This window comes from Carassius auratus, chromosome 4 (assembly GCF_003368295.1).
Source record: "Carassius auratus strain Wakin chromosome 4, ASM336829v1, whole genome shotgun sequence".
Classification (NCBI taxonomy): domain Eukaryota; kingdom Metazoa; phylum Chordata; class Actinopteri; order Cypriniformes; family Cyprinidae; genus Carassius; species Carassius auratus.
This window is the reverse complement of record NC_039246.1, coordinates 23135989-23159097: the sequence shown is the minus strand read 5'-3', so window position 1 is coordinate 23159097 and position 23109 is coordinate 23135989. Positions and strand designations below refer to the sequence as shown.

At 40.6% G+C, this 23109-nt stretch overlaps 1 pseudogene; it reads left to right on the top strand.

Annotated features, from left to right (window-relative positions):
* The first annotated feature begins 5837 nt into the window (after positions 1–5837).
* LOC113056858 (plexin-C1-like) lies at positions 5838–22459 on the top strand (annotated as a pseudogene).
* Positions 22460–23109: the final 650 nt, after the last annotated feature.

The following is a 23109-nucleotide window of genomic DNA, read 5'->3' as shown; positions in this document are numbered from 1 at the left end:
TCTGAGGACCGTCGTTTTTAGGAGACTTCAGCTACGAGAGTCCTGATGCTGCGGCTCAGGATCTCAGAGGGCAGGCCCCTCTGGGGAAGAGCGGTGTACACCGCATTACACGGTGCCCGTCTCTCCTCAGTGCCCTCAGGAGATCGATCTGCCAACCCTGCAGTTGTTCCAGGGCACAGCGATCTCCAGCGAGCGCTTCTCTCAGTTACCGCCCGGAAACATAGCGGTGCTAAGAGTCTCACGACCTCCTGGGAGGTTTCCAGAGCAGCTAGTTCGACCGTCTCCTGCCGGTACACCGCTTCAGGGCACAGAGCTAATTGCGCTGATGCAACCAGAGATCAGTCTTGAGAGGCTGATTTCCTTAGTAGACTATATTGCAGCGTGAAAATTACTGCCAAATGTGTCTCAGTGGGTCCTGCACACTGTAGCGATAGGCCACAGAATCCAGTTCTGGTGGGCCCCAAGCAGGCTCTGGTAATGGAACAGAAGTAGACTCTCTCTGAGGATGGAGACCATCGAGGTGGTCCCTCCTTGGGTTGCAGAGTCCGGGTCCTACAGCCGGTACTTCACTGTTCCGAGGAAGGATGAGGTGTGTCCTTTTCTAGATCTGTGCTTTTTGAACCTCTCAGTCAGGGGACTGAAGTTTAGCACGCCTGCACAGGCCAAGTCCGAGGACTGGTGTGTCACGATCTATCAAAAGATGCACTTATCTCCATCCTTCTTCATCGGAAGTTCCTGAGGTTTGCTTTTGGGGGCAGAATCCTACCAATAAGGATCTTCCACTGGCCTTGCACTCTCACCCCACACTTTCCCGACTCAACCACATTGATGATTGGTTGATATCAGCTGAATCTAAGCAGATGGCGGTTCGGCACCGAGGTGTAGTTCTCGCTCACATGAAAGAGCTGGGGTTAAGACTTAACGCCAAGAAAAGTGTGCTTTCTCCAGTTCAGAGAACCACTTATCTGGGCATGGTGTGGGATTCGACCACGATGCAGGCACGTATGTATCCTGCTCTGATCGAGTCGATCCTCACTGCAGTCGCGAAAGTGAGAGAAGGCTGGTCACTCACTGTCAAGCAGTCACGGAGATTGCTGGGTCTGATGGCAGCTGCGTCCAACGTGAATACTATTGGCCTGCTGTACATGAGACCCCTACAGTGGTGGCTCAAGACCAAGGGGTTCTCCCTGAGAGAAGACCCACTTTGCACGCTAAAGGTCACGCGGCGCTGCCTATGTGCCTTGGATATGTTGTCCCAGGGCCCGGTGCTGGGAGCTCCTTGTCGCCGCGGTATGCTAGTGACGGACGCGTCCCTCGTGGGCTGGGATGCGGTCATGAGTGGCCACCCTGCCCGTGGTCTGTGGAGTGGTCGCCATCTGACATGGCACATCAACTGCCTGGAGATGCTGGCCGTGCTTTGTGCACTTCGTTATTTTCTCCCAGACCTAAGAGGTCACCATGTGTTGGTGCGCACCGCCAACACAGCGGTGGTCTCTTACATCAACCATCAAGGAGGTCTGCACTCACGCCGTTTATACAACTAGCATACCAGTTTCCTGTCAGGAGAGATCTCCTCTCGCAGGCGAGGGGTGTGTCCCCGCATGGAGCTTAGATGCTGTAGGTGTTGTCTCTGAGGAGGCACAACTCTTAGCTTCCGGTTACAACCGAGGTTGTAAGACCGTTCTCCAATCCAGAGCTCCCTCAATGAGGAAACTGTATGCCTTGAAGTGGAAGCTTTTCTCTTCTTGGTGCGAAGACCGCCAGCTCGACCCAGTTAACTGCCCGGATGGTACAGTGCTGGAGTTCCTGCAGGCTTTTCGCTGGGTTGACCCTCTCCAACCTGAAGGTCTACGTGGCGGCCACTTTTTAAATGATGTATACAGTATATTATTCATGAGTAATTACATTTGTGGCGCGTGGGGCGGGGCCGAGAGGCGTGGGAACGAGGAGTGAGGCCAGGTGTAGTGATTGGAGATGAGCTACACCTGCGCCCCACCGCCGGTCTTGAGTCCCACGTAGGAGATGGAAGGATATAAAACTAGAGTGACGACCGTGAAGGCAGAGAGGACCAGGCCTGGGACATATTTTATGTTTTGGTTTTTATTTGCACGCACCAGTCGTCCGCGAGGGGCTGGTGCGCCGTTTTGTATTTATTTTGTGATTATTAAAATATATTTTGATTGTGCGCCGGTTCCCGCCTCCTTCTTCCCGATGAGTACAAAGGTTTTATCGTTACAGTGGTGCCGAAACCCGGGAGAAGGAGGGACGCGCTGCTGAAGATCCCTCGCCACTGTGGTAAATCCGCGGTGCCCTCGAGCTGGCGAGGTATGTGCCACCAGGGACGCTCGAGGCGGTGGGCCGGAGCCTGCTGCCTCCGCGAAGGAATCCGGAGGGGCAGGGAACGGGGGACTCCTGCCGGCTGCCCAAAACCGGAGGAGCCGTCGCCATCCATTGGGTGGCGGAGGAGTGTCGCGCCGTCCGCCGAGGGCCGTCCAGTGCCACCGCCAGGCTCCGCGGAGGAGATCACCCAGCTGGTGGAGGGCCGAGCAGCAGTGCGTCTGGGAACCGGAATTTTTTTTTTCCTCTTTCCCCTCTCTCGTCCTTGTCGCTCCTCCTTCCATCTCCTTTTCTCTCGCCTCGTCTGTCCTACCCCCAGGTTCCTGCAGGTCCCCGTGAGCGGTCCCCCCCGGAGGGAAGGGGGGGGGAAGTAGAGCGCAGTCTCGAGGGTATGTGGCGAGTGGGGCGGGGCCGAGAGGCGTGGGAACGAGGAGTGAGGCCAGGTGTAGTGATTGGAGATGAGCTACACCTGCGCCCCACCGCCGGTCTTGAGTCCCACGTAGGAGATGGAAGGATATAAAACTGGAGTGACGACCGTGAAGGACGAGAGAGGACCAGGCCTGGGACATTAGTTTATGTGTTTGCTTTTTATTTGTGCGCCTCAGTCGCCGTGAGGGGCTGACGCGCTGTTTTTTTTATTTTTGAATTATTAAAATGTATTTTGATTGTGCGCCGGTTCCCGCCTCCTTCTTCCCGATGAGTACAAAGGTTTTATCGTTACAACATTTATATTTTATTAATGTATTTTATAGTTACGTGTTATAATTAAGTCAGTTTTAACATTTATTGTTCATTAAAATATTGCAGTTATATGGAGTTTATATGGATTTTGTGCTTGTTTATTGTGTTTCTTTACTGAGTCAATTTTTTTGTGTTTTGTAGAAGCCAGAGATACTGTCTCTGGAGCCGAACAAGGTTTCTTTCCATGGCAGAAACAGAGTTTTACTAAAAGGAAGGAACCTGGAATCTGTTACTAAAATCCTTATTCAAGTAATTCTGGACTGCATTCCTAAAGAGTGAGATTCTGTGTATTTGTGTTTAGTGTTACTGTATGAATGTGTGTAGATTGAGATAACTGATACTGTATATCTGTACATAAATGTTTCTCTTCAGATCTTCAGTGTTTGATCGCACCAGTGACTCTTTAAGGTTCCACATTCCTCCCAGTGGAACTAAAGGAACAGTCAAAGTGTGTGTTGTTACTCCTGACGACCGTTGTCATGGAAACAGCATCATCACTTACGGTTCTCAGCCCAGCTGCCTTGGAAACAGCCCACGCTCTTACTCTGTCTGCATTGTTTGCATCCATTATCCAAAACCTATTACTTGACCTTTGGCCTATTTATGGCCACTACTAAAAATATTTGTAAAGATTTGTTACATGACAGCATTAATGAAAGTTCCTTAAGGGTCAATATCATGTTATCTGCATCTCCTGCACTCCATCAAGCCACTCTTATAATAGCAGTCATCACTCAAAATAATGCACGACTCTATTATCTGTATAGCATGTGTGTAAGACTCTAATACAATCATCAAGTAATAATTTCATGACAAATAAATATTTCAATGAGTAAAACTGGCTGTGTCTATAGTAGGCTGTTATGGACTACACAGCATTTTTATATTATTTTTAAATATTTTTTTAAATGATTATTATTTTAAATTATTGTCCCTGGATCAGTACGATACTCTTGTAATAAAGTAGCGGTGGTGGCAGACATATTTTGAGTATCAGTTCTGGTTGAAAAGAAGCGATCTAATCCTGTTTACATGAAATAAGCCTTCACAAGTGAAGAGCCGTTTCTGTCAGACGCGTCCGAGGCCGAGGAGCTGATGATACTGCGCATGTGTGATTCAGCGTGAAGCAGACCGACACACAGGGCGTCTGAACTGATTATTTTGGTGATTGATTCTGAACTGATTCTGTGCTAGTGTTATGAGCGCGGGTAAACCGAAGGCTTGAATCTAGGGCCATCATCGCAAATGACGCCATTACGTCGAGAGCAAAAGAACCGTTGAACCGATTTCTTCAACCGGTTTATTGAATCGAACTGTCCGAAAGAACTACTGGTGATCCGAAAACCGATGCAACCGGTTCTTCACTCGTGAACGAGTCAGTCTATTGTTCATTATCTGGCTCGGCTCGGTGTTCATCTTCAGTTCTCTCTTCACAGCAGTTCAGTCAGTGTAGCCTACTGTTTGAGTGCCTGCATTACTCCGGGATGCACGTCCTGATTTTGCCAAGTCCAATGTGTTCCTAGGTCAACATATTTTGTTGACCCTGGAACAACATTTTACTCCAAAAATATATTCTTAACCAAATCCCTACACCTAAACCTAACCTTAACCATGAGTAATCCCTAAAATCAGAGGAAATGATAGATGAATGACACTGATGTACAAGCACCAAACACTGATTTGATATTGGTTTGTTTGAACTCAGAGGGAGTGTCAGCCACATTAAAAAAGTGAACAGCCTTAGTCATTTGTGGATTAATGCGTATTAGAGATGTGAATCGTTTAAAACGATTCAGTTCGATTTGGTAAACTGAATGATTCGTTCGCGAACCGGATATCCAGACTGCTTTGATTTGAACTCTCTCTCACAACAGACACAGAAGAGAAGACAATGCTGAATAAAGTCTTCGTTTTTGCAATTTTTGGACCAAAATGTATTTTCGATGCTTCAAAAAATTCCAACGGACCCTCTGATGTCACATGGACTACTTTGATGATGTTTTTCTTACCTTTCTGGACATGGACAGTATACCGTACACACAGCTTCAATGGAGGGACTGAGAGCTCTCGGACTAAATGTAAAATATCTTAAACTGTGTTCCAAAGATAAAAGGAGGTCTTACATGTTTGGAACAGCATAAGGGTGAGTTATTAATGGCATAATTTTCATTTTTGGATGAACTAACCCTTTAAAGTATATATATTACCTACATGGTACATATTAGAACGTTTTGAAAGGATGCAACCTCAGTCACAGCTTTTGTACCTATTTTTCTAAGAGTGAAGAGCTTGTGGTTTGGTTGTGCTATGGTTAAAGAGTTACGTTGCTTCATGCATCATTCAAAGAACTAAGATTCATTGCAATTCAGTGAGAAGTAATTTTCATTTTAATGGTGACGTGTTCTTTTATATACCAGTATTAACTTTTATCTAACTCTGTTTTCAAATTAATTGATTTTGACACTGAAACTATGAAGGCCCCTCCTCCTAAGGACACTCATATGTACAATAGACAACCACAACTTTAGCACAAGCTCCTCTCTTCACCGCTAATCATAACCAAAAGACAGACATTTACATGCATACATACCTAACTTTTATTTCTAATTCTAACATAACATTTTCAAGTAAAACAAACATATTAGGACATCAGCCCCCCCTCACCACACCACACTGCTTTCACTTCACGAGTGGACGCCTCTGAGTTAGGTTGATAAAAACATTAACTGCTTATCAAAGCTGCTCATCATATGTGCAAGATGAGACAATACTTACTTGGAATACTTGCTCTTTTGAAATACTGCATTTGCGGAGATGTGCAGGACTTTGATGGAGACATTAAGGACTTTGTAGTTGGTAACAATAAGTTGTTTGTTCTTACTGACCATCGACTTCATCAGATGAGACACGATCTATATGAGGAGAAGAGGAAAGACATCACTAATGCCACTGAACACAACAGAGTCAACATTCTGGTGCCTTTTGACGCGAACGGCACCCTGATAGCGTGTGGGACTTTTGAAGAAGGGTATTGTGAAATTCTTGATATAAATGATATTACAAACAGTATTTACTGTGAAAGTAATATATTGGTAGGACCGAAACAGAATGAGAAATATGTTGCCTTCATAAGTGGTAGGTACCTTTTAGTTGGGAAAAAGGACGATGATGCAAAAGCTGAAGATACCAGGTATTCTGTTGTTACCTTATGGAGCACTTTAGATTCTCAGCGAGGAGGGATTTTCTCAAGATTAACAGAAGGATCAGATGCCATCATTGAGAGCACAGTGAGAGATGTGGAGTTTCTTGATAGATTCCAGAGAGTTTCACCCTCAGAATCATATTTATTTCTCAACAAAAAGACTGACAATGAGAGTAAAGTGCTCGTCCTGAAGATGGACAACTCTAAAGAGAGAAAGATAGACATCATCAAATCCCTGCAGGCTTCAACGATACGATGCTGCAGTGATAAAGTTCGTCCAGTGCTCGTCGCCAGCACCGTTATTCCCTCAGTGAAAGATGTTATTTGGGCAGGTGTGTTCAGTTCACAGAATCAGGAGGATCCGGAGAACAGCGCGCTGGCTCTGTACGACATCAGTAATGTTCGAGGCCAAGTGAAGGGCTTCTGCACTTACGGTGAAAAGCAATTTGACTCTGAGGTTGGAAATTGCATTCTACACAGTTTTTAATAAAATGACTGAGAACAGTATTTCACCTTATTGATGTTGCATGATAAACAGTTTTACTATTCCCTAAAGTCATCTCAATTTAATATTGTTGTTTGTGTTTCAGAGTGGTGGTGAACTTCAGCCGCTCTCTGTGGTGTTCAGGTACAGCTCAATGTCAGCAGTGGCAGCAACGAGGATTGAATCCTGGATTGTGCTGTTCATAGGAACCAGTGATGGACAACTCATAAAGGTCTCCTTCATCTGTCTGTCAAACATGAAGTCTCAATGATTTTTTGTTTCTAAATTACGGCACATTATTTCCATTTCCACATAAAGCTCTATGTTTGGCTCTGCATTTAAACATCTGTTCTGTTTGTTTCTTTAGTTAGTGTTGGATGAGAAATTCAGACCAGGCTGTCCAACAGTGCTGTTCAAATCTGATGATGAACAAGCATGGTTTCCCAGAATGCACTTTGATCCAGTAGATTTCAAACATATCTACTTAGTGCTGAAGAAACAGGTGAGGTTTAAAAAGGTCATTAACCTGATAAATGTCACCCCGTCCCGTATACGGGACGCCTACGTTGACTATACTATATTACAATCAAATCTAATCTAATCTTGACAAACTATATATCGTTGGAAAGGTCATTGTTTCCTTTTTCTCTATCACATTTTAGAAATCATCAGAAGTTATATATCACTTGAAAACATAAAATCTCAAAACCATTTTAAAATCAGACATTGCATTACCATGTAAATGGCACATCAAAATCATGTTACAAAATGTTTTCTGTCATGAATTATAAAAATTTAGGTTTGTATCATGCACATTCATGTCTATCTTCAAAAACGTGAGTTACAGTTAACAGGTTAAAAAGTGATACTCAATTTTATAAACAATTTAGCCATGGGCATAAAATAGCTATGCTGGGGATGCAGAGGACATGTCTGGCTGTTTATTAGTACTTATAAAGCACATATTAGTGCCTTACATGATGTTATTCTAGATCCCTTAACCCCACCCCATAACTAGACATAACAACCACAAACAACTGCCTTACTATCAATAAGCAGCAAATTGAGAGAAAACTGTTGAAGGATCTTACTGAGGAAAAACTCTTAGTTTATAATGTTCATAACTAAGTTTATATCTTTCATTTTTCTATTCAGTCTGTTTTCTTTTTATTTATTATATATATAAAAAATATTTGCTACATGTACTGCGTCAATCTAACTTAAACTTGTTATAGCACTTGCATATCATTGCTCTTTTGTTGATTTAGATTGCTTCCATTTTTTCTCATTTTTAAGTAGCTTTGGATAAAAGTGCCTGCAAAATAACTAAATGTACATGTAAATTTAATAGTGAACATGTCTTCACTAATCTAAAACATTACCACATAACATCATCCCCTGCACGCTTTCCATGGATACATTTGTTATCATGGGCCAATGTTTATGTACAAATCTAGATTCAAAATTAATTATAATATAATGCATTAATTTGGCCCTTGCTTAATCAAATATTGTGAATATATTGTGACCAATAACAAAAGCCGACATTGTGAAGCTAACCATAGACAAAAAAAAATATTTTTGTATATTTTTTAATTGTTGGCTTTTCGTGTACTATTCTTATTTATTTTTTACTACTTTAGATGATGCAATACAATTTGATCATATGAGACATTTTTGGAAAGAAGGCCTAAAATATTGATGAAATGAACAGCAAAAACCTTATAAAAGCTGGCATCACAGAATGAGTCTAAAATAGATGTATCTTCTGCTCATATTTGTATGTTTCTGTTATAATGTAGTTAAGAAGAGTGCCCATTGTTCAGTGTGATGAATACAGCACTCTGAAAGACTGCAGAGCTGCTCAAGATCCTCTCTGTGGCTGGTGTGTGAATACACACACGTCAGCCTGCCTTTAACACGTGTGATTTTTCACATATAACACATGTCTGCTCTAGACTGCATCTACACTAAATTTGCAGTGTGCAAACAGTTCTGTAGTGATATTTTGGTTGGTGCTGTTTTTATCTACAGTAGATGTTCTACTCAAGATGAATGCTCGGATACTTCATGGGTGTCCATCCCAAAAAACTCTCTTGAGACACAGCTGCTTTCTTTTCAGATGACAGAGAATTCTTAGGTGATATTAGACATCAATATCTAAAAATATTTTCTTAATTATCAATTAGAAAATATTTAGAAGACTACTATTTACTTGCCATTGCCCTCTCTTCTACACAGATTACTCTACATCTTTTCTTGAGTCTGGAGAGCACAGGAAATCCTGCCTTCTCATGTTCCTTCACTAAAGAAAGTGTAAACCTGTGTGATGGCTCTGATCTGTCTGCAGTCTTCCCAAACTGCTCCTGTAGTTTTTCTGACCAGATGCTCTATACTGGAGGTTGGTTCTCCTTCAAAGAAGTTGAATATTTACTAACATACAGTTCATTTATCTAGTCAGAATATGATTATTATAATCATAAACATTTGTTGGTAATCTGTTCAGGTTTAAAAGTCTCTGCTACTGTTAATGTTGAGGATCAGAAGATCACAGAGATGCTGACACTGAGGAACTGCTCCAGTATCACAGATCATTCAACAAATGCTACTTATACACAGTGAGAAAATAAAATGCAGTGAGAAAATATCACAGTGCAGAAATGATAACACAGAGTTTATCATCATCATATGTATATTTATGCAGGTGTGTTCAGTGTGTATCATCTGGCTGTCACTAGTCCTCTTCCTCTCAGCGTTGTGAATGGACACATGGAAGCAGGCCACAGTTACACGTACAGGTGAGACAATGAGACAAAAACAGGTGAGACAAAAACCTACAATTCAGTGCTTGTATTTGTGCATTGGTAATCTGCACAATTTTCATAAAGAGTTAAGAGGATATTAATGCATTGTATAGCTGAAATATCATTGCGTTGGCTGAAGTGAATTCAGGAAGTAAACGCATCACTCAGAGTTCTCTCTTTCTGTCTTTTTTTAGGATGCATGTAAATATCTACTCTCTGAGATGGTAAGAACAATTTGTTTGTAAACTTCATTTAAAACAACAGGTGATTTCTTATATATCAGCAGCAGATGTGTCAATCACCACTTTTTAAATGGATGTATACAGTATATTATAGTAAATACATTTATATTTTATAAATGTATTTTATAGTTACATGTTATTATTAAGTTAGTTTTAACATTTATTGTTCATTAAAATATTGCTGTCATATGGAATTTATATGGATTTTGTGCTGGTTTATTGTGTTTCTTTACTGAGTCAAATTTTTTGTGTTTTGTTGAAGCCAGAGATTCTGTCTCTAGAACCCAACAAGGTTTCTTTCCATGGCAGAAACAGAGTTTTTCTAAGAGGAAGGAACCTGAAATCTGTTACTAAAATCCTTATTCAAGGAGTTCTGGACTGCATTCCTAAAGAGTGAGATTCTGTGTGTTTGTGTTTAGTGTTACTGTATGAATGTGTGTAGATGTAGATAAATGATACTGTATATCTGTACATGAATGTTTCTCTTCAGATCTCCAGTGTTTGATCGCTCCAGTGACTCTTTAAGGTTCCACATTCCTCCCAGTGAAACTAAAGGAACAGCCGAAGTGTGTGTTGTTACTCCTGACGACCGTTGTCATGGAAACAGCATCATCACTTACAGTTCTCAGCCCAGCTGCACTGGGATACAGCCCACAGTCAGCTGGAACAGGTCAGACCATTTCAGATCAACTTTCATGCTCATGGTAATGAATCTCATGTCACACAAATCATTTTAGTCATAACATTTGGAAGAACATTATTTGCATGGAAAAAAATAAAATGTGCTAAGCAATGCTATGCAGAGATAGCCTGGTGATACCAGACTCTGCTACTTCACTTTGCTTCGTAAAAAGCAGGGCAGCAATATGGAATTAGTGGAGTCAGTTACTGTCCTTCCCTCTAATAAAGTGCTGAAAACACAATACCACACAAGCTCAGGGGTAAGATGTTGGTATCACCGCAGCTGGATCTGACACAGATCTCAGCTACTTATAACTTAAGTGAGTCTTCAAAAATCTAATATTCACACATGTAGTACATGATTTGCATGAGGTTACTGAGGGATGTCCTTTGAGGGTCACCTATGTTAGATGATGCAATGCAAATATCAACCACAGTGTGATTTAACAATCAGAGGGAAGTGAAAATTAATTTTGTTGGAAGCTTGGTTTCAATAAAAGATAGTTTTGCGATGAGGATGATTTTTTGAAGTCTAAAACTTTTAGTATTATATGTAGAACGTTAGAGAAGGGGATGAGTGAAATCCATTTTCAAATACACTTTAATCACCTAAAACCTTAACATTTTATGTTTGCCATTTTGCAATAAGTCTATATAGACTGACAGTAATCAGGGACAGGATTGAGAAAGGACCTCAAGTCGAGACTTGAAGAAAATAAATCATTCAAGACATCAAACCTTCCACGAATCACTGGTTGTAAAAACAAGAAAATGTTGTAATTTTTTTCATCCGCACCACCAAAAATGATTTCCTCATGTCATAATGCCTTTAATATTTGTATTTAAAGCTTCACATGTATTAGAGTCATATGGATGTGTGGTTTCACTCCCACCCTTATGATAGCGGTGGTCAGTTTAGATTGCTGTTAAATGTTGGGAACTCCACTGTGAACTGTGCAGGTTATTTCTCCTACAAGCCTGATCCAGAATTCACTGGATTCACCATCTTACAGGTGGATAACAATCTACAGGTGAACATTCAGGTAAAAAACTTCTTTAGACAAGCAAGATCCGACCTTAGAATTTGAGCTGGCAACTGTGCATTGATGGGACTAATTCATCTTTCGAGTCCCTGTTTCTCAGAAAAAGGCAGATAAGCTGAATTTGAATATCGATGAGGTGACTGTGACGGGCCTACAGGGAGATCAGAAGTATCAGTGTGTTTTGGAGAAGATCGAGTCCAATGCTGTTATCTGTAAGATTAAAAGAGAATCCTCCTTAAGGGAACGAGGGTTACCATGCATAAGCGAGACATTCCCTTTCAGCAGTGTTGGGCAAGTTACTTTTAAAAAGTAATTAGTTACAGTTACTAGTTACTTCTTCCAAAAAGTAACTAAATTAGTAACTCAGTTACAAATTTTTAAAGTAACTAGTTACTTAAGAAAGTAACTATTGCGTTACTTTCAAGTAAAATTACATTTTAAATGCTCAAACGTGACCCCACCTCTACCCCTCTTTAAAGGAACTTAAAATACATGTGCATGTTCAATTATTTATGATAAATCTGAATATTATAATGAAATGGACACTTAATACAATACATTATTAACAGAAACATGAAACATTGTACACACATCTAAAAAAAAGTTGCTGTGGGACAAAGTGAGACTAGCCTCCAATCAAATGGCATGTATGTAGATATTATGTTTATATAGTGGATCAATGCAAATAACACGATAGATTTTTGGGAACTTTTGATATTTCCTTTTATTGTTTCTTTAATTTCTTGAAGGAAAAAGTAATGTATATACTTCCATTTAGAGAAGGCTACTTTTGGATTATTTGGGCTCGTCGCCATACCTGTCTCTCGTTGACTGACTGGCTTGTGTTGTTCGTTGTGTGTCCTGTCCTGTCCGATGATGGGTCGTTCGCGAATGAGCGTTAGTGATGATGGATCGACTCGTTCGCGAATGAGCTTTTGATGAGTCGTTCGCGATTCGCGAATGAGCCGACTCTAAGAGCCGGCTTTTTTAGTTGAACTTCGGGAGCTGGCTCGCATATCTGAAGAGCCAACTCTATTTTTCTAAATTTAGCCTATAGAAATTAAATAATTATGTAATAAAAATTGAAATATTATAGTCAAAGTCATTTAAAGAGCCGTTTGTGAGCCAAAGAGCCGGCTCTTTTCAGTGAGCTGAGTCAAAAGAGCCGAATTCCCATCACTACTATGCGTGCTTTCGAAAACCCGCCCAACTCTACCTCTGATTGGCTTACAATGAAATTTTACTCTACCTCAGCCAATCGTCAGCATTTATGCGCTTGTCTCGTGCTCTGCCCACTAACCAAGGAAGAACAGTAAAAAAAAGTATTTGCCTCTCGCTCAGAGATCTAGTTGGTCTGATGAAAAAAAAAAAAAACAGCTTCATCATCAGTTATAGTAACGCGCCGCATTTTTTGGCAGTAACGGTAACGGCGTTATTAAGATGAGAAGAGTAATCAATTAGATTACTCGTTACTGGAAAAAGTAATGCCGTTAGTAACGCCGTTATTTATAACGCCGTTATTCCCATCACTGCCTTTCAGTCGGTCACTCTCGATGTCACATTGATGATGTGGTGTATTTTGCCGGTTCTCCAAAGAATCGAACTCAGTCAGGGATTTTTCTCTCAGAAGAAAAGACTTTATTTTGCGCAAAACAAAGCCGAGAGCTCCTGGCAAGAAGATCTCTCGTATGCTATTTGGTTTTTCCTTTTATACATTATATGGGGCGGTTCCACATAGTCAACAACTTTATCTTTAGTCTACACATTTCATACATCCCTAGAGGAGAGGCCCTCTGCTTGATTTACGCAGGCCCTCAATGTATATCTGACCCTGTGTTTCTTATCAGTTTGGTACATTCCAGGGCGTAGGCAACTTTCTATTAGCTTTTAATAGAATAATAACTTAAAACAAAAATGGCTAGATTCACATTGATTATATACTTGATTAATTAAAACCTTTCTACTAAAAATCTTCCATATATTCTCCCCTTTGAGACTTAATAAGTCTCACATTTGATTATTCTTATCCAGAGTGCTACTCCATAATCCAGTCATATTAGTTACACTACCTAGTGACTAAATAAGTCACATTGTATTATCCCCAGTGACTAGATTATGAAATTCCACTCTGAGGGATTACTGGACCAAACATCTCTCTCCTAATTTGACTAGGAGCGAGTAAAAGATCCAGTCTCCCTAACCCCTCTTTTAATAGTAAACATTGTTAAAATCATGAATGTGCAATTGGTTCAGCACTGGCCGGTGGTTATCACAGTTATGTATAAAAGACATACAAATACATACATCACATCACACATTGAATATCACAAGATTATAAGAGTTGATCTTCAGCTTAGATACCTTATTTATCATAGAGAGCCTTTTCGGTTACCTTCAAAAATCTATTTCCCATCATTTTGACATCTTTGAATTTAATTTGCTTAACTGTGGCTTTGACTTGTGACTTCAATATAGGAAGTGTACATTAAAATAGTAAATCTCCTGTCAATAATGCAATTCCTAAAAACTTTCCCAATTTAGTTATAAACTATGCTCCCCATGCTCCTAACTGTAAATCAAACCAGTCTTACATTTTATTATCTTTTCCAACAGTTTCTTTATCTACCCTTCTTAGCCTTTTCAATTTGATCAGTACTTCATTAAATGCTCCTTCTTGAGCAGTATTATTTGGTATATAAATACAGCATTGTCCCCCAAACATAACACATACTTTTCCTTCTTCAATTCACAAATAATCTTGAGCTTTTCTATTTTGCTCCTTTCATTCTATTTGTTGCATCCAATTGCTCTATTCTCCCTTCTATCCTTCCTACATCCATATTTCCCTTCTCATAACCTTCAAATTCTTCATCTACCATTACTTGACATTCTTTTTCCACTTTTTCTTTTCTATTTGTTGGCTCATATCTGCACCCCAGTATTTTGATCTCAATAGCAGTCCCATCATTCTCTCATTCCATCTTCACCAGGGAGACTCTTTGTGAGTCATTGCAGTGGTCTTTCCCTCGTTGGCAAGGGTGGGTCGTTACTAGCACGCCCTTCATCCCTCACTTCATGCTGTGTGGAGTTGTTGAAGCTGGTTGGATTATTTTAAGGTTAGAGATGTGAACTCAGGTGTCACTCTGTAACAGTTTTGCTGATTTATGCAAGGCTCTCTTGAGATCATAACTGCACCCTCACTGGTTCTCTTTGATGGAGCGAAGCATTCCTTGGTCTTACTAGAACTGCTGTCACCTGTAAATGGAAAACTTAAGAGTTTTTTGTTAGTGTTATCAAGCATGCTAATTTGCTCATGTTGCTAGTCGTCCTTCTTGGTGTGACCTGTGGAAATGTAATGTGGGTTGAGGGCTGTCCTGGCCCCTTTTTGAGTTTTCAATTTCAATTTACAATTCCAGTGCTGTCTTTACTATTTTTTAATTCATTTCAATTTTATTCTCAACAATTTGCTTATTTAGTTATCTCTTTGTTTTGTAAACTGAGTTCCACTAGATTAATGGATAATTTATCTAAGCCTATGTTGCTCAGTAGCATAGGCCTTTTGACCTGGAAAACACTCAACCCACTGTATTTATTTTAACAGTCAGAAAGACAATATTTCATCCTTTTGACACAATCAGCTCCATCATGATATGCTGAAAAGAAAGTTAAATTTGGGGTGGACAGAGCAAGCTTGCTTTGCTCTGCCTTCCCATGTTATACGCTGCGCATGTGTGGCACTGTTTTTCTTTCTGCCACAACAAAGACCTAGGTACTGACCAGGAAACTTAACCAAATTCATCCATGGTCATTATTTTTCTGGGCATAAGTTTGCCCTGTGGGCCCACATTCATATTTGTATACAGCTGTTTGGGCAAATTGATTGAATTGCCTCAGTGTCTCGTCAGACACTCTCTTTCATGCCATACAACACCATCATTCATACTTTTTCACACACTTTCACTCCCCTTTTTTTTTTTTTTTTTTGCCAAAAACTTTTATTTTCTTCTCCTTTTTTCAAAATCTCATAAATGAATTTGTTTAGAATATTAGGCCTAGGCACTGGGCATTTGAGAGAGCCAATTATAATTTCTCAAATGTCACTTGTTCGTCTAATTTAAAGTTTATTCAAATACTTTTTGTTATTGCTCATGAGCAACTCTGAGAAGAGGATTGGAGATCTCTGTAAATCTTGGATCCATGGTCATCAACCTTTCCATCTTGTTATCCCCAGTGATGACAGCATATTTGATTTCATGATTTTGGATCTTTGGAATAATTTTTTATTCAATATTATTTTATTCAGTTTTACCTTAGAAAATTACCTTTAAACAAAATGGAGTGACCAATATTTCTATTTTTTTCAACCATATATATTTTTTCTATTGTTCATCAAGATACCCCCTTTTTTTTATTATTTTTTTTTATTCTCTTTTCCCAAAGCACTCAGCATTGTTGTCAAGTATTCAGTTATGCATTTTCCCCTAGTTGGTTAATGAAACAGCTCTACTATGCCAAATCCAGCTCCATGTTTATCTGATCGGTGAGTCAAGTACTCACTTCTGTCTGTCAGAATATATATATATTTTTTTTTTTCTTTAAAATATAAGATTGGACTGGAACCTATTGAAAAGCAGATTGAGAGAGTTAGTTAAAACACAGAATTTAAAGAAATGCTGTGAGACCAGTGAATAATCAAGATTAAAACATAGTAAATAAGATAATGAAATAAAATAATTAACATTTGAAGCAGTCTCTATAGTGTTCATTGAATCTGCAGGACCTGTGCACTGAAGGCATGGAAGTCCTTCTGATGACATCATCAGCCTGGGCTGCTGTACTGGGTCGTCAGTCTGTGATGGCACTCAAAGACCTGATGTTGTGGTGTACGGTCTCTGTTGTTCCTCTGCTTCTTCTCAGTCTGGCTTCTGGTTGCTTTCTGCCAGAGTTTGGCATTTCATAATGTTCTTTTCACCCTCAGGAAAAGTCTCAAGTGAAAGATTCACCTTTTCCTGCTTAAATTCAGTCTTTCTCCTTTCTGAAGTGTGTTCTTCTCTTTCAGGAGGGTATAGCGTCCATTAGCCCCTCCCTCTTCTTCTCTCTGCTGCTGTGTTTGCTGCTTTGCCACTTCTCCAGTTCATTGCTTTCCTTTGTCAAGGCACTGTTCCAGAAATCATCTGAAAGTTTAACACTCAGAGACTGCATTAATCAAATGTACCTATGTAACTTCTGACCAAATTGTTTCTGAGCAGTCAGCTCTTTTTCAAATTTTATATACTTTTAATCCTCCTCTTTCAGTGGTCCCTTAATAAAAACAAAATCATCTGGTTGAAAACAGCAGTTCTCTTATTCTTTGTTAGTTAAGCAAGTTCTTCATTGCAGAAAAATAGCAAGCATTTTTTCTTCTTTGCAAAATGCAGAAATCAGCTACCTTTATTATCTAAGTATACTGCAATAAAATAAAATAAACCCTTTTATAACAGCATGACATGCGTATGGTAAAATAAAGACTTCAATCATCATTTTTCTTCTATATTTGCATACATGATTCAGAATAATCTGGTATTGGTGAATTAATGTTTCCTAACCAACATAAAATAATTCCTATTATTGTAAATAAAATAATTAAATTAAATTATTTAAGCAACTAGTTCCCTTCCTAATGTAAAATACCTATGGCTTTTGTATCAAAATGTCTATTAACTTGGTCACCCAATCTTGCTTTCATTCCACATTGCACAAGTTATTTATTTTATTTTTTACTTTTAAACAAGCCCAATCTCTGAAACTCTGTAATGGATTAATTTTCATACTGTGTCCCAGGGATAACAAGATACAAATTGTAGATGTCTTCACATATTAGGTATAAAGTTTTAAGCACGTGCATCTTTTAAATTAATTAATCTATTAATATAAGTTATTAAATAATAAATGCATATCTTATTTTAATTAATTTATTATTATTTCTATATTCCACCATATCTGCCATCTCTATATTAGTCCATTTCTTGGAACATTTGTATTTATTTTTCTCTAAAACAACCTTCATACAGTTAACTTTATTGTTTTAGGGCTCCTGCACTTATCCTTTCTGGGTTGCCTCTGTGTTTTCACAGCTGGCTTATTTTCCTCATCCATGTCTAACTGCCCTTCTAACTCTAGTTCTCCTGTTACCTCCATGGTTCCCTTGAGTATTGGGAATTCTCCTGCTAAAGGCAGATAAGGAGGGGGCTCTGCATATATCTTTTCTTTTCTCATGTTATCTTTCTCTGCCTCCTTCAGGACATTCCTAGCCTGTTTTATACTCTTCAACATATCTTCACCTTCTTTTTTAAACAGCGCAAGTACTTCTTTCTCTTTTTCCCTTTTGTTCCCTTTTTTCATATTGATGCTTTTAATTTTATAGTTTTTTATCAGAGTTTCCATTTCCTCACACAATGCCACATCAAATGTCCCTTCCTTTGGCCATTTTGTCGTCATATTTTTTGTTCTCTTCTGCCATTTTTTTTTAGATTTTGTTTATTTGCTCTTTACACAGTGGATTTTTTAATCCAATGATTTCCACTGGTGTGGCTGCCATATCTTTATTTATATTATTACCACCAAAAATCAACTTTTTAGTTTTATATAGTAACTTGGTTACAATCTCTTCTTTTCCTCTCACTGAATTTAACTATTTTTTAACCATTTCCCCCTACTTTTTATTCTTTATTATGTGTCATACCTTTTTGAATTTAGTTTTTTATTGTCTCATGCGTTTACACTTTTTTAATTTTTATTATTATTTAACTGTCTATTTTATTTACTCTATTTTATTATCACTTTTTAGATAACTATTTCTAACAATAATTATTTATTTTTATTTTTACTTCTCTTTCCTTTTTTGTCCACCCATGTATTAAAACTTTAATGTGGAAACTTCCTCCCTTGCTCTCACTCCCACTGTACTGGGCTCAGAAAATTTTCTCCCCTTTCACACAGACATCCAAAATGCAAAAATCCATTATAGATCTCGGTTCAAACTTTATTGATACTATTTTCCTAAACTCATTCACACTTTCTGCACTCTTTATTGAGCCAGAGGGCTTATTCTCGCATACTTTTCCCCTTGATCTAAGGGATAATCAGTCATTAATTATCCTTTTATTATCAAGGCTTGTCATACATTAATCCCTCTCAAGTGGATACCCGTTGCGTCCAACTCCACCCAGCCACCCTGAATTGACGGTCCAAGAATGGTGCGCAACTTTTACCCACCCAACACAGAATTTATTTGTTCACACATTCATTCGTCCGGACACAGATACATCCACACAACAAAACACAGCTCTTCCTAGAGCTCCTTAAGGGCCCACCTATTCAGTCCTTCGAGAATTTCACTTATACTTTCTCAAAGCGGTATCCGTGGGACTTTTCCTCGCGATTCCTTAACTAATCTGCTTATCCGTTTATCACTGCCCTTTCCTAGGTCACAGCTATCCAATAAACACAGACCATTGCATACAATGTCTTTCTGCCTACACCATTTTTGTTTTAAATCAAGGTTACCTTCCAAGGCTTTCCTATTAATCACCCAAATATGTGCATGCAGTTATTTCTTCTGGAGTAAAACCCCTTTTTTCAATTTAGATATCCTATTATTTTTCTAAATTTGGAAGAGCAGATTTTAAGCGTCCTTACCACTCAGAACTGACCAGTCAACAACACACACTAATTATATAAGCAAAAATGCTTACCTTATTCTATGGTGGCCACCACTGTGTGTGTGTGTTGCTCATCAGTCAGCTCAAAAGCAGTCGTCCACTCTGCTCCTTTCCAGTCCCATCTGGGGTGCCAAATATGTGGTGTATTTTGCCGGTTCTCCAAAGAATCGAACTCAGTCAGGGATTTTTCTCTCAGAAGAAAAGACTTTATTTTGCGCAAAACAAAGCCGAGAGCTCCTGGCAAGAAGATCTCTCGTATGCTATTTGGTTTTTCCTTTTATACATTATATGGGGCGGTTCCACATAGTCAACAACTTTATCTTTAGTCTACACATTTCATACATCCCTAGAGGAGAGGCCCTCTGCTTGATTTACGCAGGCCCTCAATGTATATCTGACCCTGTGTTTCTTATCAGTTTGGTACATTCCAGGGCGTAGGCAACTTTCTATTAGCTTTTAATAGAATAATAACTTAAAACAAAAATGGCTAGATTCACATTGATTATATACTTGATTAATTAAAACCTTTCTACTAAAAATCTTCCACAATGACCGACAAAATTGGGATCCCTACCAAAGCGCCATGTGTGCTGCCCCTTCCAGTGCCCTGTGCGGGCAACCTATGCCCCTATTAGGTGTAGGCTGGGGCTCGGAACAAGTAGTTCCACTCACCATTGTCAAAGCACTACCTCACTTGGTGAGATTAGATAAATACACATATAGCATCAGTTTTTTACCTGTATATGAAGAAATTTGAGGTGATTAAAACACACTTGGGAAGGCAGAAGTCTTCCGGGGAAAAACAGGCTAAAAGGCTATACTGTGGACTATAAACATACGAGCACTGCTTAGGTCTCAATATGGAACCCAGCCTTCTATGGTTCTCACGGATAAGTCATGAAGGCCTGGTGCCAGACGTTCCGCCATATCCCGCTGCCTAGGGTGATGGAGGATCTCAACTGGGTCTACAGTACGGAGACTCTGGAGCAGTTTTAAGAAGCTGACACTAACAGGGCCTCTCAGTGACACTACCCATTTGAGGTGAGAACACAGGAGTATACGGGTTCTACACGAAGGCTATAGAACCTAGCAAACATGTTAGGGGTTGCCCAGCCTGCAGCTCTCAAATATCTGTCAGCGAGACAACACAGCATTCCCCTTCTGTCGGCCTCCATAACAAGCAAAGATCTGGTCTGAGCTCCTGAAGCTTTGTGTCTGGTCTATGTAGCATCTTAATGCTCGGACGGGACAGAGCTAAGCCAGGGCTGGGTCTGCCTCCTCCAGGTGCAGCACTTGCAAGTTCACCACTTGGTCTTTGAAGGGTGTAGTGGGAACCTTGGGCACGTAGCTTGGCCAGGGCCTCAGGATTACCTGGGAGTCAGCTGGCCCAAACTCTTGACACAAATCATCGACCAAAATGCATGCAGGTCCCCTACCCTCTTGATGGAGGCCAGTGTAAACAGGAGCAGAGTTTAGCTCAACTGAATGCAAAGGCTCGAGTGTGCCCTGCTGTAGTGATTTTAGCACTAGAGTCAGGTCCCAAGAGGGTTTAGGGGGGGCCGGGAAGGATTTAACCTCCTGGCTCCTCTAAGGAACCTGATGATGAGGTCATGCTTATCTAAAGCTTTCCCATTCACATGTTCAGGTAACGCAGCAATAGCGGCAACCTGGACTTTGAGGGTGGAGGGAGACAGCCTATGCTCCAGCGCTTGCTGCAGAAAGGAAAGCACAAACGCAATTGGGCATCTTCAGGGGTCTTCTCGGCGAGAACACCACTCGACAAACAGGTTACACTGTTTCTCGTAGACGATCCATCGTCTTTACAAAGACGCACACGTGAAGCTCTTTTAGAGAAATTTGCTCTTTAGGAAATGCTCTTTTAGTGCTGAGGCGCACAGGGGAATTGGCCTCTTGCAACACGACGGGGTAGTGCAGCCTGAAGTGTGCAACTCACTTGACTCAGGAACGACCACCGCTGAAGCGCCGTCTCACCAACACACAAAGCTTCAGAGAGTCTGCTGAACTCGAAGTTCAAAGCAGACACAGCTGAGCAGAACAATACTAACACTTGCATTATTATTGGATACAAAATAAAATGGCAATGTGCATTTGCTCGTTTAGTTTAAACTCAAAGTACATTGGTCTATCGAAGCGATCCAATTTTGTCGGTCACCGATGTGATGTCGAAAGTGATTGACTGAAAGGGAACTATTCACCAGCCACGGTTTCAGACACATACAAAGTTTCTAAGAAAAAAATATATGAATGTTTACATCATAAATAGTCAATACAAGGGTCCTACAGAGGACAGATCTTTTATTTGTACTGCGGTACAAATATTTTGTTGTCAAAGTCTTTGGTTATAATTTTTTTCCATTGTACAGCTATATTATTCTATTTTACTGTTATTAATCTGATAACTGTTATCCATATACTGCATTAAACAGAATATTTATTCATAAAAATGGCTAATATACTGTCACAAGTTTGCAAAACAAAATGCAGAAAGGAGTATGATGAAAAGTGTTATTTTAATAATCCACAGGAGAGAATGGGCACAACCAAACACAAATCCAAACAATAGCAGACAAAAGGAATCAGGGTGGAGCACAGGACTTATAAACAATGAATGCAATCAAGAAGAACAGAAACAGGTGTGGAGCTAATTAATAAAAACCATGGAAACTAACTAGGCAGGAGAATGGCAACACAGAAAACGAAACCAAAACAGATCGTACAGGAGACAGTTCACCCCCTCCTGCAATAGTGGGTACTCGTGCCAACAAACAGTCCAAAAGCGGAGGGAGGGTGGGGTTTTCAGGATGTGGGTGTGGGGTAGGCAACCGGAAAGGGGCATAGTTCATAGGGCCAGGGTGGAGCAGATGGAGGGAGGAGCCAGGAAGGAGACTGGAGCAGGAGGAGCCAGGTGGAGTTCCAGAGCCCAGCCAGTATAGCGTCCCACTGTGGAGTGATGAGGTGAAGCTAGAGGAGTGGAGACCCAAGGTGGCAGATGGTCGACGATTGACCAAGGTGGAGCCAGAGGGACGAGTGAGCCCACTGGAGATGATGGGAAGATGGGCCACGGTGGAGACATGGGAGCTAGGTTCCAAGGCAGAACCGATGGGCCGAAGGAGCAAGGTGGAGTCCAGGACTCGAACCCTTGAAGCGGAGACAGGGGATCCTCATGCCAAGGTGGAGCTGACTGGGGGTGATCTGAGGGACTGACATGCACCAGCAGAGTTGGAGCTGAGGAACTGGCTGATTTAAGAGGAGGTGGGAAAGGAAGGCTGGGAGGGAACACAGGAGGACTTGAGCTGGGCGGAACCAGCGGAGACACAGGAGATTCAGGGCTGGACGGAACCAGTGGAGATGCAAGAGATTCAGGGCTAGGCGGAACCAGCAAAGCCGCGGAGTATTCAGGGCTGGGCGGAACCAGCAGAGACACAGGAGGACTGGGAATTAACTCCCCAAACCAGTCTTTTAAATCCATTTGAAAGACGTTCATTAGTTCTTTCATATGATTCCCAGAAACCAGATGCAGCTCACCCTCAGTCGAAGGAGTGTGGGTGGGGCTTCAATCCAAGCCCTCAATCTCCACCGGCTTTCCTACTATGCATGGTGTTGCATTACACATCTGGTGAGTGGTGCTCTGGAGTCCTAGCTCTGAGGCGATGACTGGCTCCGTCGCTTTAAATGGCGCTGGCTTTTTAATCACGACAGAATCGGGCTCTGCCAATGTGGTGGGCTCTGGCATTTGCTCTTTGCAGCAGGATGATGGCTGGCTGGTATCTGGTTCTGGAGTGGAACTGGAGAAATCCTCCTCATTGGCAGTTGATGAATGGAGATCTACAATTCATTAGCCCCCAATGAATGAA